Source organism: Lactuca virosa, chromosome 4, assembly GCF_052849685.1.
Source record: "Lactuca virosa cultivar CGN04683 chromosome 4, Lactuca_virosa_CGN04683_v6, whole genome shotgun sequence".
Taxonomy (NCBI): domain Eukaryota; kingdom Viridiplantae; phylum Streptophyta; class Magnoliopsida; order Asterales; family Asteraceae; genus Lactuca; species Lactuca virosa.
The window spans coordinates 295,311,399-295,323,655 of record NC_136429.1 but is presented as its reverse complement, the minus strand read 5'-3'; the positions used below and the strand labels follow the sequence as shown (position 1 = coordinate 295,323,655).

The following is a 12,257-nucleotide window of genomic DNA, read 5'->3' as shown; positions in this document are numbered from 1 at the left end:
TGGGGCTTCTAAATCCCCCTTTTTGGGAGTTCACGATTTTAGGAGGCTCCCCAAACCGTAAACACATGCATGTTGAGGCATTTGGATGATTCAAACTTGAGATGGCATGGATACTAAGTTAAACAACAAGTTAGGAAGATTACCTTTGATTTTTGAGCTTGAATGAGGTGATCTTTTGGCCAAACCCGATTTTAGAGAGAGAGAGTAGAGAGAGAAAGCTCCAAGGTGGGAAAAGGCTCTAAAGGTGGTCACTCCACCTTTTTATAGTACTTGGGTTGGCTGCCAAGTGGGAACCCACCCTATACTGTCGTTTAAACAGAGCTAAATGTTTTTACCGGGTAAACTAACCGTAACCCGACCTAGTTGTTTTTATCCCGTCAATAAATATATTATAATAATAATTCAAAAATGAATTATTTAGATAAATATAAGTTAACAGAAAATTTTAATAAAACTAACTTTTATTAACGGAAACGGGTTACAGTGACGGAGTAAATTTGAGGTTGTCACATTATTTTTGAACTCTAGACCATTATCGCTTCTTATATTTATTACCACCTTTCGCAGCTGCAATTCCACCTGCTTGATAAAAACCTTCATCTTGGGAGTCGCCTCAGATTTCTGTTTAAGAAAGAAAACCTAGGTGAAGCGTGAAAAATCATCTACAATTACAAGTATAAACTTACTACCACCGATGCTTTCGATAGCCGAAGGACCACATAGGTCGATGTGCAGTAATTCAAGAGGTTCGATGATTTTTGTATTGATACGAGAAGGGTGACTCTTTCTGCTTTACTTGCCCATTTTGCATGTTGCACACATGTGTTCTTTGTCAAATTTGAGAACAGGAAGTCCACGCACGTGATCACCAAGCACCAGTTTATTAATATCTTTGAAGTTTAGATACGATAGTCTTCGGTGCCACAACCAACTTTCATCTGAGTTCGCCTTCAACAGTAAGCATATTGCTGGCTTTCCTTTTATCGGGTTGAGATTTAGAGGATACATCTCCCCTTTGCGCTCAGATTTCAACAGAACTTTCTTTATTTGCTTTTCAACTATTTCTGATCCCTCATCATCGAACGAGACTTTCAAACCGGTTCCCACGACTAGTTGAGAAACACTGATGAGGTTGTGCTGTAATCCTTCCACATAGGCAACTTTTCGTATTGAGAATTCTTCGTTGGTGATCATACCATACCCTTTGATCGTGTCGTATGAATTGTTTCCATACTTAACACATCCACCATTCTTAAGGGACCGAAACTCCCTAAGTTCTTCCCTCCTTCCTGTCATGTGACGAGAGCAGCCACTGTCAATATACCATTCGTCGTCAAACTGCTCGTCACTGATAACCTACAAAATTAAGCAGATTTAGGAACCCAAAGTCTCTTGGGTCCTGGTAAGTCTTTTACAGAATAGGGAATTGCAACCAAAAGATCAACCATATATGTTCTTTTTATTAAAGTGGTTTCATCTTTTCGTTTGATGGTGTAAACTTTGATTTTTTTTATCTTGTTTTAACTGGGGTGTGTTATTGTTAGATAGTTTCACATCTAAGGTTTTCTTTGGAGTCCTAGGGTTAGCTGACTTTTTGGTATTTTGGACTTTAGAATCTCAGACGAGCTTTCCCTTCCCTTTTATATCCTTTACAGAGTTAGGTTTTGGTTGGGAGTTAGAATGATGAGATTTAGGACCGAAACTTGACTTTCGGTTCTGAGCACTTGTGTTGGGACCGAAACTGGACTTTCGGTTCTTGGCGTAGTAAGAGTTGGGACCGAAACTTGATTTTTGGTTCTTGTGACCACTAGTATTAGGACCGAAACGGGTCGTTCGGTTCACCTGACTGCAAGACCGGCAGTGATTGAACTGTGCTTCCTTTTTCATCTTGAGATTAGAAGCTTTTTCAGAGCGAACATAATTGTGGTTTTGGGATTGCCAAAACTGTTTTCTCTCTTTCAGATTCTTCATGTATCTTTTGTTCCTCTGGCGTTTCTGTTCAGCAAGTTGCTCTTGAGTTAAGTGAATGTTGGCCTTAGGTTTCGTTTTCTTCTCATGAGCTTCGGTTGTTGTTGATGATTCGCTGGAGGCTTTCAGTGGTTCGTGTGGTATATCTTTTGTACCACTTGAACTGGGTTTATCAAAGCTTGAGGGTTTGTTGAGGGGTTCAGGAATGTATCGTCCCTTAACTCTCCATGAGGTTTGCTCTGACAAACCAACTGTTTTGTCTGCATTGTTGATAGGAGCCGACCAGAAGTGGTTATCGCAACCTTTAGCATTATCTTTGTCAACCATGGTCGTCAACTCCGCTGTCTGTTTCTTAGTTACTCCAGTGACTGCATACACTTGGTTTGGTGTAGTTTGCACCTTCTGATAAACAACAACCTTTTCTTTGAGTTTCTTGGATTTGTCCTTTGACACCCGAGCGTACTTTTTGGCTGGATTATTCGTAACTGCATATTTACAAGACAGACGCGGCGATCAATTGGACCTTTGATTCATTAACATCTCTTTTTTATTGACTTCCTCCTTTTTTGATCCGCGGGAGGTTCAATTAAGGTTGTTGTTCAAATGAGTGAAGTTCTTGAATTCTAATTAGACCTAACAAGAACAGAATCACGCTCTGTAGGATTTGAACCTACGACATCATGTTTTGGAGACCCACGTTCTACCGAACTGAACTAAGAACGCTTTCTTATCACAGTAGATACGACTAAAAAGAAAAGGCTTCTTTTTGTACCCCCAATACTAAACATGCATATAGTCTCAGAAAATGAAAATTATGTATGTCTGAATCGATCTCAATGGATCCCTCGTGACTGCCCAGAGGAGAAGAATAGGTAGGGATGACAGGATTGGAACCCGTGATATTTTTTACCCAAAAAAAGGCCTTCAACCGAATTTTCAGCTATGAGTGGTTTTGCTGCTTCGGGTTCGCTCTTAAGAAATTCTGAACAATCGACCTCGTCTTCTACGGAGATTTCGCTCATCTCACTGTCCTTATCAAATTCAGAAGTGGTTTCTAAATTTATTTTATTTTCTGAACTGAATTTGGTGTTGGATGAGTCAAACTTCTGTATAGTCTCGGTCTTGATTTTTAATTTATCGTTTTCGTCCAGTAAATTCTTAAGCATGCATTTATGTTCTTTGGACTCAATGAAAGATTCAATTTTGTCCAGTCCATATTTGTAGGTTACTGAAATCTCATCTGAGGACATTATTGATTCACATTCAGCAATGACTTAGTCTTCCTTAAATTCAAGGAAGGGCAAAATCATTTTATGAATCTTTTTACCTATCTCACAATCTAGATGCAACTGGGTGATATTTGTATATAGGCGTTTAGCAATCAAATAGAAAACATTTCTTTGTTTTAAAAACTTTAAATTGTCTCGTTGCAAATAAATAAGTTCATCCCTAGACCTAACTAACTCTTACTCCTTCAGCTGAATCCACATCCTTCTCTCCTCACTCTTGGAAGATTCCCTGCTGAGTTGGTCAGTTAGGTTAGAATTCGCTAGGCGAGTTTGCATAAGACTTCCACTTAAGTTAGAGAACTTGAATTTTAATTCATTTAATTCTTTTTCGTAGTCTGTTATTGGTATTTTAAGAGATTCAAGTATGGATTGTACCTTCTTGATCAACTGACCGCAATCGTTGATCCTTTCACTCACAAGCTTAGCAGCGAAACAATTGTCATCCTTTAGTTTCGCTTCCTCATGCTCACCTTCGGTTGAGTAACCCCTCATCTGCGATATCCCAGCTAACACCATTAAGCACCTCCCTGCTGAATCAGTAACTCCTTCTTTTGCCACATAAGCTCTTCCATGCGAGGGTTTGCGTACCTCTTCATCTTCAGAGTCTGTAGACCAGACTTCTACTCCTCCAAACTCATCATCAATAACATTTTCCTGCACAATCAAAGCATTCATTGAAACATTAGTTGCTTCTTCTTCTTTATCTCCTCCAACTTTCTTATGTAGTAACTTTCGTCATCTTCACCATCCTTCTTCTCATCCATCTTCCTTAACATGCAATCCTTGGCAAAGTGGTTCTTGCCATGACAGTAGTTGCAATCGTACCCAGAGTCTCCCACAATCTTACTCTCCTTCTTTTCATCGTCCTTTTGAGAGGTGTTTCTGGTTTCTTCTTTCACCTTATTCTCAGAAGAGCTGTAGCTTCCCTGCCAGTTTCGGTTCTTGTTGACCGGGAACTTTCTGCGAGCAAACTTCTTTGGGTTTGTAACCATCATTGCATATTCTTCACTGGACAGATCACACTTTGACATATCAGATTCCTCCTCTTCGTCTGCTACATTCTTGCTCTTAGAAACGAGGGCCAGTGAACCCACACCCGAAACTATCTTCGCTTCCTTTGTCACCTCACTTTCATGAGATTAGAGTATACCCATCAGTTTTGCTAGCGAATATGATTTAAATTGCTCATGAGCCTTCACGGTCGAGACCACTGCCATCCATTCGGGCCTTAAGCCATTCATGAATGTAACCTTTTCTTCGATCACCTTCCTTTCAATACCGTGCTTCATCATCTTGCTGAACAGATGGTTGAAACGATCGAACGTCTGAATGAGTTTCTCTTCAGGTTTTTGTACAAAAGCACCGAATTCAGAGAGCAATAGGGTTTGGATCGAGTGCTCTAGATCCTCATCAGTTGAATATAATTCTTTCAACCTATCCCATATTTCTTTAGCTGATGTGCATGCACTTACCAGACGAAAAGTGTCGGATTGCAAAGTGAATTTTATCATCCTCATGGCTTTAACGTTGCATAACACCTTGTCTTTTTCGTCTTGAGGAATATTATCTACATCCGCCAAGAGTTGATTATACTCTCTTTGAGTCTTGATCGTTTTATTTGTTCCAGAGTGAACAAACGGACCCAATGTTATTGCCTCCCAGATAAGATAGCCGTTGTCTTCAGATCCAATGACATAGTCTTCAAAGTGATGCGCCCATACTTCATAATCTTGAGTATAGAGAATGGGAACTCTCGTAGTGGATCCTATACTGTTGGAGATGTTGATTGGATTGACTTGAGAATCGTCGTGAGACATGATGAAAAACTTCTTCTTTCAATCTGCTTGAATCAGACTTGTAAAGTTGAAACTAGGGTTTTATTGAACACCAGATACACCGTCGACAAGAAGAAGACGGCTTCTATATATTCGATAAAAGCGGAAACCCTAATGGATTCTTCAAACAGAAGAGATGCGTATATATTACACAGTCTCCTGCTCTGATACCAATCGATAGGAATAATGAGTTATAGATTGATAGATTCTAAACAGAAAAACAAGAATGAAGTAATCAAAGAACACAAGAATGGATCAAATAGTGTCGAATGATTAATAACTCACACCTCAGAAGAGCTCGATGAAGAACTTCGACTGTAGAGGTGTGTTTAGGGTTACAATGTAAAAGCTATTAATGAGAAGGATAACCTGAAAGCTATACATGCATGCATAATATATACGCTAACCCTAATGATAATCCACGGTTGGACAGGCCCAAACCGGGTAAACAAAATATCAACATTAAGCCCATATGACGCAACACTCTAGACCCAACACACATTCAAGGGGGCTGCGAAAGATTGGTTGAAATCACTCCCTCCTGGATCCATCACCACTTGGGCTAAGATGCGTGAGGAATTTATTGATCAATTTTTCCCTCCATCAAAGATAGCAAAGTTGAAGAAAGCCATAGAAAACTTTGAGCAACAAGCTGGCGAATCACTTTAGGAGGCATGGGAGAGATACAAAAGCTTACTAAGGAACTGCCCACATCACAACAACCAACAAGAAGTCCCCATTTTCTATGATGGAGTGAACGTGACAACTAGGCGGCTCCTTGATTCGCAAGGACCACTCACAAAGAAGGCACCCCCGGTGATAAAGGCTCTAATTGAAGAATTCTCTACGCATTATAGAGAATATCATAACCCAAGGAACGACTTAACACGAGGGGCGGTGAATTCTATTACTGATGCTGTCACACCCCAAAACCGGAACGGCGGAAACGTTCGGGGGTGGAGGACGTCACGTACAGTATCACAACAAAGTATAGTAGTAAACAAGCAACAACATCATCCATTGCATTAATAATATAATTTAATACAAGTGTGTTCTGTTTAGTTTATAAGACACCAAAAATGTAAATCAAAATAAGAGATGAGTCTTGAACGAGCTCCATCTTCTCAAAACCTGGCATCGGTACCTGTCTACTGATGACCTGAGAATACAAGTTATTTTGAAAGAGTTGATCAGCTTTAAAGCTGGTGAGTTCATAAGCATTTTAGTTTCATTGTTTGTATGAAAAATGTTTGTAAGTGTTTGATGTATAAGTTTGTATATGTTTGTAGTAAATGTTTGTATCTTCTAGAAAATCCTATATTTTCTACTAAACGTAGCCTTCTACCAAGGCATCAAATGTTCAGTATGTTTGTTTCTTGTAAGAGTTTGTTTCTTGTAACAATGTGAATGCAATGGGGAAATAATAAAGTACTGTAGTGTTGTATTATAGTAACTACTGATGTACTATCTACCTTAATCCAGCCGTTAATTATGGTGTAATGTGAAATGGTTGCACCATACTATCGACTAATAACACGACGATGAAAGACGTCGGAAGAAATGACATTTGGCACCCGTAGACTTGTAAGTCCCACTGTAGCAAAAAGCAAGGTGTAGGATAGTCAATCCAGTATAGATCTATACACAAACTCACGTTCCCCCTCCAGGAGACTCTGGATACAAATCGGGCCAGGACAGTGATGTCATGCCCCGAACAATGATTCACATTTATGTTATAGTATACTTGTATATGTATTGTATGTACTAGAGTATTGTATGTTCTCTCTGTCTAGTATATAGTATGTTCTCTTTGTTTCTCATAATAGTATGTTCTCTTAGTTTCTCATAATAGTATGTTCTCTTAGTTTCTCATAATAGTATGTTCTCTTAGTTTCTCATAATAGTATGTTTGTATTGACTCATAAATGAACTGACTCTTGTATGTTTCGTTGTACTAGGAATAATGAGTAGTGTCTTCCTAAACTATACCTATTATAGTTTACTAGTAATTTCTGTAGTTTGAAGAAATGAAGGTATGCCTTTGCTACCCAAAGGTACGGAATGATTGATAGTACTTTTATATCTACATATGTATACATAATATATAACTAATATTTAGACGACATTCGGACAAATAACCGATACCCTAAGGCCACATCCAAACGAGGAAAAGGAAATAAGGTGAGTTATCAGTCCTAAGTCCTTTAAACATTACTTATATAACTATACATATATAGACATGCATTTGACAATATATAAGTTTAAAGAAGTTTTGTAAAACCTTTGAAGAGTTTAATAATAACTAATGATGACTTGATGTCAATTTATAGAATGATTTAAAAGCAGTTTGGCATATAAGAACAAGTTTGATAAAGAGTTTAACGTGTAAAACAAGTTTGGTAAACAGTTTGAAGTAATTTGTTTGATAAAGCAGTTAAAAGTATGGTAAATCCATTCGTTTGATAGTTATTAATCACATGTGATTGATATAATAACTATAATGCTTCAACTTGTATTCCCCCCCCCCCCCCCTCATAAAAGCATTTAAAATCATTTAAAAGGTAGATTAAGGGGTATGAACTCACCTGTAGTGAGTGATACGGAAGTATGTTTGGAAACAGGATGTAGAGTGTCAGGTGAAACCTTGAGCACACACAAAGATCTTAATAAACATACAATGACATGTATGTGTATTTGATTAGTGTATAGACAACTAATTATAAGGGATAATACCCTAATAGACTAGGAAACTCTTAGTTTGAAGGGATACAATCACATATGATTGCATAACTAGGGTATATGGCCACCCTATAGAGTTTACGGTCCAAATGGCATGACCGAAAGTGTTTACGGTCAAGATGGTTTACGGTCCTATGTGTTCACGGTTCAATGGGTTTACGGTACAAATGGAGTTTACGGTCTAAGGTGATCCAACCGTAAACTCACATCCTTTTGGGCATAGGATGATTTCCAAGCATTTCGAAGGGTTCTAAGTTCCATTCTAGGCTTTAGGAGGGTTGAATGGTCATAATGCATCATTTATAAGGGTTTACGGTCTAAGGAGATGCATAGACCGTAAACACCTTTTGTTCTTGGATAAATGATGATTTTAAGGCCTTAATCAAGAATCCTAATCAGATAACAAGTATAGAAGATAGATACTTACAATTTGGAAGCAAAGAAGGGTGTTTTCGACCCAAAACACTTAAGTGTTCTTGATGTTCTTGAGGGTCTTGAAGATCTAGACTCAAAAGATGAATTTGTGGATAAATTCAAGAGTGAATCAAGAAGAAGAGATGTAATAACTCCAAATAAAGAAGGAATCACTTACATTATTGAAGTTTGGAAGCAAAAACCTCAAGATCCTTGGGAGAGAAATCGAGTTCTAGGCTTGGAATTGTAAAAGTGATTGAAAAATGACTAAGTGTCATCTATATAGGGAGTTTACGGTCACCTTGACCGTAAGCTCTAAGCTTACTGACCGTAAACTCCTTTTGAGGAAGTTTACAGTCTGCTAAATAGTTTAGGATTTAAACTGACACTTCCAAACACTGATTCCTTTGATGTACTAGGCTCAAAATACTCAAACAGACTCTAAACAGTGCTAAAACTTAGCAGAATCAAGTCTGACTTTGATTGAAGTGAATGGTTGTACAAGATAGAAATTTTGGGTTGTCACATCATCCCCCCGTTAGAGAGAATTTCATCCCGAAATTAGAATTTAAGCAATTAAGTTACAAATAACTATTCGAAAAGATGAGGATATTTTAGTTTCATCTGATCCTCGCGCTCCCAAGTGAATTCGGGTCCTCGCTTGGCGTTCCAGCGAACCTTCACTATTGGGATACGGCTTTGCTTCGTTTGATTGACCTCTCGGTCCATGATCTCTACAGGTTCTTCCACGAAGTTGAGGCTCTCGTTGATCTCGATCTCGTCAAGTGGGATTACAAGAGTCTCTTCGGACAGACACTTTTTCAAGTTCGAGACGTGGAAAGTAGAATGTACGTTACTGAGTTCACGAGGTAGATTGAGTTTGTAAGCTACAGGGCCGATTCTTGCGAGAATCTCGAAAGGCCCTACTTATCTTGGATTTAGCTTTCCACGCTTTCCGAAGCGTATCAAACCCTTCCAGGGTGAGACTTTCGAAAGAACGCAGTCTCCCACCTGGAACTCCAAAGGTTTCCTTCTGTTGTCAGCGTAGCTTTTCTGTCGGTCTCTAGAGGCTTTCAATCGTTCACGAATCTGAACGATCTTCTCTGTCGTTTCCCGAATGATCTCCGGACCTTCGGAGCAATTACCACTGCCCCTAGTTCCAGATCGTGTGTTGTATAGCTGGCTTCGAGTCTCTTAAGTTGACGGGGGGCATAGGCAATGACCTTACCTCGTTGCATCAGAATACAACCGAGCCCTTGATTGGATGCATCGCAATAGACCACGAAGTCTTCTATTCCTTCTGGGAGGGATAGTATCGGTGCGGTGCATAAGGCTCGTTTCAGCGTTTGAAACGCTCTCTCTTACTTCTCTTCCCAGTCAGAGGCCACGTCCTTCTGGGTCAAGGTCTTAAGAGGTTTCACAATTTGGGGAGAAATTCTGAATGAACCTACGATAGTAGCCAGCGAGACCTACAAATTTACGAATTTCTGTAGGTATCTTCAGAGCTGACCAGTTCTCAATGGCCTTGATTTTTGAAGTGTCCAATGAATTCCCTCTTCACTAACAACGTGACCCAGGAATTCGACTCTTCGAATCGAAAACTCGCATTCAGAGGACTTCGCGTAGAGCTTAACTGATCGTAATGTTTCCAAGATCTGACGTAGATGCTTACTATGCTCTTCCTTACTACGAGAGTAGATAAGTATGTCATCAATGAAGACAATGACGAACTGATCCAAGTAAGGATGGCATACCCTAATCATTAAGTCCACGAATACTGCTAGCGTATTGGTCAATCCGAATGGCATCACTACAAACTCGTAGTGTCCATAACGAGTTCGAAAGGCTGTTTTTGGAACATCCTCCCCTAGCACTCGTAATTGGTGATACCTGAATCTCAGATATATCTTTAAAAAGTAACTCGCCCCTTGAAGTTGGTCGAACAAATCATCTATGCGAGGCAGAGTGTAACGATTCTTAACGGTAAGCTTGTTGAGTTCACTATAATCGATGCACATACGAAACGATCCGTTTTTCTTCTTGACGAACAAGACTGGAGCTCCCCAGGGTGAGACGCTTGGCCTTACAAAGTCCTTGCTGAGCAGTTCGTTAAGTTGACCGGACAGTTCTTGCATCTCTGCAGGTGCTAGATGGTAGGGCGATTTGGCTATTAGGGTAGCCCCTGGAATTAAGTCGATTCTGAACTCGACTTAACATCGCGGAGGTAAATCCTGGGAGTTCTTCTGGAAAGATGTCGGAAAGATCCAAAAGAAAGTATGATTAATCATGAATTAAAGAAAGGATAGGTACTTCTGTTCTATCTGTATCTATTGTCTTGATCGGTGGGAAAGGCATTTGTTTGGCTTCTAAGTTTATTCATAGGACAGCACGATCACTCGTAGTCTTCAGCAGTCTCCATCCTGAAGTTCATATTATAAGTCATATTTGGTTCATCAATCACAACTTCGCGTATACGAGTCGTATATAATTAAGATTGAAAAGGCAGTCGAATAAATGATTCTTCTCTAAGCTCACATCCAAACAAGGAAAAGAAGTTAAAGCGGAATCATCAATTCTAAGCCTGTAGAACCTTGATTATATACCACCCTTGCATATACATTCCTCAGCGATAGATTAACCGTATGAGTCTACGGATTGAACTTGACGTACTGTACGAGTGGTATTCCGGGGAGGTTTGCTGAGGTTTCTTCGGGAAAGATACTAAACATAAGATACTCTCCGCATGAGTACCTCGGAGTTCTGGAATGATGACTTCGCAAAAAGGCGATTACGGGGATAAGAAATTTGCGCACGAAACTGGCATTGTGAGGATCAAATTGACTCTAGTTAAATGATAATGTCGGACTACTTTAGACTAGTTTAGAAAGGTGTTACAAAAACATAACGGTGCAACTTTGACAGAGTTTCAGTACTTTAGTTTTATCTACTAGATTACTGTTGCGAACAAGGTATACTGCAAAAAGCAAGTACACGCAGCACGAGAGTCCCTTGACTGACGGGATCTCGCAAAAAGATATGACTCGAGTTGCACTAGTTTTTAACAGTTTATAAGTCTACTATATCGAAACGCCCTAGTATTTCAACGTGGGTCCGGAGTAGTCTCTCTTGCAGCAGTGATCCTTAGTATCTTCCCGTCTGCGCCATAGTTCTTTGTTATTGGACAATCCTTCTTGAGATGTCCTACCTCACCGCATAAATGACATATCTGGCTTGCACCAGCATCAGTGGTGGAAGTGATGTGTCGGGTCGGAGTGATGTGGACACGAATGCTTTCGTTGTTCCTCCCTTTTGGACAATTCCTTTTATAGTGTCCGGTTTCACCACAACCATAGCAAGCCGGGCTGACCCCGATGCTAGTGGCTTGGGAGATGGTTCGTGCCGGCGCTCTACAGACACGAGTAGTGTGCCCCATTCGGTTGCAATTGTTGCATTGAAAATCACGGCAAAATCCGTGATGATGAAAATTACACTTGTCACACTTCGGGAGTGTTCCCTCATATGGTTTGATTTGCGCTGAAGTGGAAGGGGTCGCCACTTGTTGCTGTTGCATGGCAAGTCTTTGAGATCGCTTGTGCTCCTTTTGGGCTTGTCGCTTACGTTTCTTATACTCAGATTTGTGGCTTTGGGTGTTTGTAACAGTTATCAATTGTTGATTTCCCGGACTGTTACAACAATTTGAACTGTCAACACCTTTTACAGCCCCGATTGTGTTACCAGCATTGAAGTGTGCAAGGACAGCTGCCACGGCAGTTGTTACCGTGGCTTGGAAGGTGGCGGCGTCTATATGAAGGATCGGGGTTTCGTTGTTCTGCTGACTAATTCTGGATGACGACATGATTCTGATATATGACAAGAAAAGGAGTTCGTGAGTGATTATGGTCAGTCCTAGATGTATTCTACTCATTCATGTAAATGTATATTTTTTCGTTTTGTTAAATTGTTCTCGGCGGTTTGACCTACATCCCTATGATGCAGTACTGGTAAAGAGTTG

General features: G+C 39.9%; 1 non-coding gene across 1 annotated transcript; it reads right to left on the bottom strand.

Annotated features, from left to right (window-relative positions):
• Positions 1-2,617: 2,617 nt before the first annotated feature.
• TRNAW-CCA (transfer RNA tryptophan (anticodon CCA)) lies at positions 2,618-2,691 on the bottom strand. Its single transcript has one exon. It is a non-coding gene; the product is annotated as a tRNA-Trp (tRNA).
• Positions 2,692-12,257: the final 9,566 nt, after the last annotated feature.